This window comes from Teleopsis dalmanni, chromosome 1, assembly GCF_002237135.1.
Source record: "Teleopsis dalmanni isolate 2A chromosome 1, ASM223713v2, whole genome shotgun sequence".
Taxonomy (NCBI): Eukaryota; Metazoa; Arthropoda; class Insecta; order Diptera; family Diopsidae; genus Teleopsis; species Teleopsis dalmanni.
The window spans coordinates 183,076,188-183,082,387 of record NC_051846.1 but is presented as its reverse complement, the minus strand read 5'-3'; positions in this window follow the sequence as shown (position 1 = coordinate 183,082,387).

The following is a 6,200-nucleotide window of genomic DNA, read 5'->3' as shown; positions in this document are numbered from 1 at the left end:
CTGCTCTATTTACTTCTTACGTTTCCCTTTTTATGTTGTCATTTAGTAGTTGAGCTCAAAATTTCAAATCTCACAGATAATTTTACGATTTCTCATCCTTGTGTTTCCTTTTTTAAAGAATATTAAGAATATTTCTGTATATATAAAATGTAAAGAAGTTAACTTTTATAACGTGATATGTCCATTCCTGTCCATTTGGGAAGAGTATTGCAACAGCTATTGTTCACATGCAATGTTCACTACTCTCGTCCAAAGTAGCTGCTGCCATTCTCTGTCATTGTTGGTTTAATCTTAATACGTCGGTAAGTAAAATGGATTTTGGTTCTTATGCGCTTGTCAGCTTTTGACAGTCTGTTGACTTTAACTTTGTTCATCTGACAATTATCGTTGCCCTCATAATTTTCTGCAGTAACCAAGCTACCAATCCACATGTGTACGAATTTAATATTAAAAATATATATCTATATAATACACTTATATATATACTATATGTGGCACATATTCTTATATGCATATATTGTATATCTAACAGATATTGTTACTTGGTTATAGTAAATCAATAAATGATTTTATATCTATGCTTACCTTACTTTGGTTGCTCTACGAGTTGCTCAGTTTTCTCCTTAGTTTTGGTTATTGAATGAAAGCCAAAATATTGTATAAAATTATTTCATGGCTTGTAATTTTTAGTTTTGCAAAGTTATCAAACTGAAATTTAAAGAAAAATTACAAATTAGAAAGATTGATACTACTTGATAAATTATGTGTCTTATTGTAAGTAAATTAAAGAGCTCGAATATAATAAAAAGTATCTTTTGTTTAATCTTGGTAATTTATTTGAGCAGCGATAAGCAATGATGGAAATTAGATATATTATGAATATGTCAAAAAAAAAAAATAGTTTTAGAGAAACAGCAACAAAAGTCATTTGTCTCATGCATAGAATTAGTCAACCTAATTGATATGCAGTAATTTGCAGATTTTTTACCAAATGGAATAAAGAAGTATGAAGAAATTATATGGTAAGTAAAACATTAATTTAAATCGATAATATCGACTAAAGAGAAAAAAGAACAAGAACAAGAAAAAGATGGAGAATAAGAGGAGGAAGAAGAAGAAGAAGAACAAGAAGAGGAAGAAAGTAAAATAAATATCGACTAAAGAGAGGAAAGAACAAGAACAAGAAAAAGAAGGAGAATAAGAGAAGGAAGAAGAAGAAGAATAACAAGAACAAGATCAAGAAGAGGAAGAAAGTAAAGAAAGTTTTCTCAATTTTCAATAAGAACATCAACATAAGAGAAAGAACAAATCCTTAAACGCATATATCAGTGATTTTCAATTGAAACAGAAAACGAAGAAGAAGAAGAAAGTTTCCTCAATCAAAATGAAAACTGGAAAATTAGATAGTTTTCAAGAAGAATACCAACAAAAGCGAAAGAACAAAGCCTCAAACGAATATATTAGTGATTTTCCATGGAAGCAGAAGACGAAGGAGAAAAAGAAAAAAAAAAGAAGAAGAAAGTTCACTCAATCAATGTGGGAACTGAAAAATTAACAAGTTTTTATAATAATACCAGTTTTTATAATAAGATTGTTCTTACCAAGGGCCTATTTAGCACCTTTTTCTGGCACAGCACCCGTTTGGAATATGTAACTTCACATCGAATGAAACTAAATAAATACAATCATTTAACCCGCGTAACTTTGACACTCCATGACAGCCACCATGACACTTTCTTTAAGGAGCCAACAAAAATATCAAGGACAATAAAACTGTTACGGACACTTGCATCCCTTGACATCATATTTATTTCTCCGATCGGGTGCCGCAAGTGAAACTCACTAACTACCATTTATGCTCCAAACAGCTTTGAATAATATTTGGATTGTAGTCGCCTCTTACGAGAGGCATGCCTTTCCTCAGGAAAAGTATAGAGGCAGCGCCTTTTCCGCAGAAGTATATCCAGTCACAATAGCTAACTGTTGAAATATATAATTAACGAAAGTGGGGTAGGCATCCAGAAAGCAGGTATGTTCGGAGATGAGTGCTGCTTTAGATCGAAACCCGCTTATGGGTTGTTTTGATCAAATAAGTTAGTAAGTAAGAACAATAACTTCGAAGTAGTCTAGAATTTAGTGCATTTTGGCTCTATCAAAAGATCAGATTGGGACAATTGGGATGTAAAGCGTTTCCCCGACAGATTAAACTTATCCTTTATATGTTTAATAGGGTATATATAGTACTTTTAAAAAGGCATAGGTCGTCTTAAGTCTGCCTTTTCAGAGCGCAGACGCATGGAAGCTGTCATAGAGTCATGAAGCAACTATTGAAAACATTTGAAGTTATAGACTATTTGTATTGGAGAAAAAAGATGCTCTAGAGAAAAAGCAGTTTTTGAAGTAGTAGTTGGAACGATTAAGTCGAGGGAGTACTAACAGCTTTTGATGTATGAGTTCGAAAAAGTATTTAAATAAGTAAGTAAGTTGTGATCCAAAACATTTGTAGATGGTAACATATACTAAAGACAAAAATAAAAAAATAGGAAGAGAACAATAGAAAGAAGAAATAACTGAACATTTTTTATGCAAACTATAAGGAGTGATTCTAAAGCTTAAAATCATGTAAACGGAGTGGTAATAAAACGGCGTGTTTGTTCTACTTCGATGGAAGACGAAGACTTACAGTTACTAAAACCAATCAACCAACTAACCAACCGGATGTGTGGAATATTGAAACACTATTGGATGGAAGAGGAACATTTGCTGTCACTTAAACAGATCAACCAACCAAATAAAAAATACAACTATTTTCAAAAAAACTTTGCATCATACATCACGATGTGTGGAAAACGAAAAACGGCATGTTAATACTACTTGGATGGAAGAGGAAGATTTGTAGTCAATAAAACCAATTAACTATACGATATAGATATTTTCAAAAAAAAAGTCTGGTGCGTAAAATTATAACATAAAATCGTTTTAATATTTGCTGTCATAAAGTCTTATGTGTATTCAGGGATATATGCGTATAAACGAATTCTGTCCTTATTAATTTCAATATTATTTCACATTTGCAGATACAAATGTATGCTTGCATAAATTTTTTATTTAGCAATTAAAATTCCCAGAGCAAATGAAAATTTCATATGTCGAAAGAAGGATAACAAATTCCAGGATATGATTTCAACGCTGTTCACTGCTTCTATTGCTACTGCTGCTGCTGCTGCCTAACGCAACCACTAATGCGTTAAAGCAACTATGCAAATCATCACAGATACAGTGTATTTTTAGTTCCAATATCAGTGTAAAAATCATCACCAGGTATTGTACACATTGGAAAACATAACCTGCCCGACACTTGCATATAAACATCTAACGCGTTCAGCTCATTCGCTCACATGCAAATGCCAGGAGCAAATTCAAATTCATTTCAAATTCAAATATCTCAAACCAGAAATATTGCAGTTGCGGCTGCATATCGAAAATAAATAAATTTATTAGTTAGGCAACAAAAAAAAAAACGAGAAATCAAAATAATCAATGAAATGCATGAAATGAAACCTCGATATTTTCCAATGATAGATGCATAGCGATGCATAGTGTCAGTTTCCATAACGCTGATAACATTATCATATAAACTTAAATTTTATCAAAGGTTCCTTTCATTCAACAGCGACTGATAAAATTACCTGCTGCAGTAATTGAGGTTTTGCAGGACTTTTTTTGTTTTTTTTTTGTTTTTGCATTGAATGTGCAACTCAACTTTGATTGCAAAAACAAAAGAAAAAAAATCGTGAAATCGTAACCTACACAGCAGAATATTCTGGTTGCTCAGGGCGTATGAGTGTTGTTATGCCAACAGCCAGCCCAATGGCAAGGCAGCCAACAGCCAGACTGAGGCAATGTTGCAAATGTCAGGCAGACATTACTGCAACATTTGTACTTTTTTCTTTTTATTTTTTCATATATGCAAATATTTGCATTTGTTATTTGCGCACAAAACTAATTTTATAAAAAATCGAACAAAAAAAAGTATCTCAAAAAAAGGTATCTCAGAAAAAAGTATCTCAAAAAAAAGTATCTCAGAAAAAAAAAGAGAAAAATCAAGCTGTTTGCAAATTTTATTACTTCAACTCTGGAAAACTATCTACGATTTTTATGTATTAAGTATGGTTGCATCGAATAGTTTTTTATGATGATCGTTATTTTTTTTTTTTTTTGTTTTTTTGGTTTTGAATGTTCAGTTTCTTATTTGCATCCTGCCAAATGCGAATTTTTATTTTTCATATTTTCATGCCTTCTGCAATATTGTCACTCGCCACGATAGCTGAGGTGAGTCTCACTCGAAACCACATGTCGTTTTGATTAATTGAATTGAATTTCATATACAAAAGATAAAAAGGAAATGCTTTTATTGTTACTCGTACTATTTGAATTTTGATAATAAAATTGGTAAAAACAATATTTACTTTGATGGCAATAGAATTTGTAACATTTGTTTTCCTTTCGAACATTTTATGGAATATAATTTTTATTCTCATATATTACTCGAGGCACTTTTATATTCCACACAATTCGAGATTGTGTGAACTGCACTGACAAGCAGTTTTTATATAAAGCAAAAAAAATCCTAAACGATAACACTTAAATGTAGTAATATTGAAGTTAAAAACGTAAATAACTTTACTATTTCTCAATATCTCTATTGCTAACCTTATCGAAGTTTTCTGAAAAACTACTACTAGCAAGTTTATTACCAATAATCGAGAGGAGGTACCTAATTCCTGTCCATTAAATCGGCTTCAGGAAAATTCACTCAACAATCGACCAAATACAATGCCATTAAATTGGCGATGCAAGAGAAGAGAGTGTGTTGTGCCGTCTTCCTAGATGTATTATAAGCCTTCGATAAGGTTTGGCATAAAGGTTTACTTCAAAAACTTAAGTCATTACTGCCTATGCAATACTTATGTTGAAGCTATTTGAGCCAGTGCACTTGAGCACTTTTACTCTGTCGTAACTCGTGGTATTCTCAAAACCTCTCTTTACGCCTTGACTGGATTATTATTTATCACTTCATCAGATTAAGCAATAATTGACCTCAGATCTGCAAACCTCCCCGAGGAGTCTGTAACCATTCTGAGATACAATACTATGAGCTGCTATCATCGTATTTAAACGGCAGGTAATTTAGTGTTAAATACAAAGATACCCATTCACCATTAAAAAAGATAAACGCAGGCAGCTCGCAGGGGACCACTCTTGAGCCCTTACTATATCTACTATATATGTAGATATATGACTATATGCCCATACTATATATGATTTATACTCTGCAAACTAACTGTTTACAGCAACATTTGCAGATGATACTGCGGTTCTAGCAATCGAGAAAATAGAAGACTCGACGGCTAATCTACAACACACAATCAACCAAATTGTTTCATGGGCAAAAAAATGGCGAATAAAGCTAAACGAGGGAAAATCTGTACATAGGTATAGTCTTCTTATTAAGAAATTATAACTATATATCAATTCATATCGATGTCACAAAAATTTCATACGCCAACGAAGTCGAATACCTGGGCATTACGCTCGACGCTAAACTGCGATGGAAAGCGTATGTTAAGAAAAAGCGAGAAGAGTTCAACCTAAAACTAAACAAATTTGATCAAATCATCGGTAGGCGCTCTAAACTGGCAATCTATAACAAACTAATGGTCTATAAACAAATACTGAAGCCGGTTTAGACTTTGGCTTACAATTCTGGGGTTGTGTCAGCAAGAAACACATTGTAACTATCTAGCGCTTTTAAAATAATATGTAACGATATAACGTAAATGCTCTATACTACATAAGAAACAATGATCTCCATTGTGACCTTGGTATGCCAACAGTCGACTACCTGGCTAAAAGGTGTGCCGTTGCTCACAAAAGGCGTTTGTAAACACAGGTCAGCATTACAGCATCCAGTCTTTTTCAGGTGGTTACACTACCTAGACGGCTAAAAAGAAAAACAGTGGCCGATCTAATGGACAACGAGTTGCAAAATAGCTTCGTTTTTACCTTAAATATTCCAATCAAATTGCTTATTACTACCTCTTATTTGTTATTTACAAGTATGTTAGTATGTACTAAATGTAATATTAAAACGATTTATAGTCTACATTTTAAGAATCGTTAATAGTTAATAAAAAAAA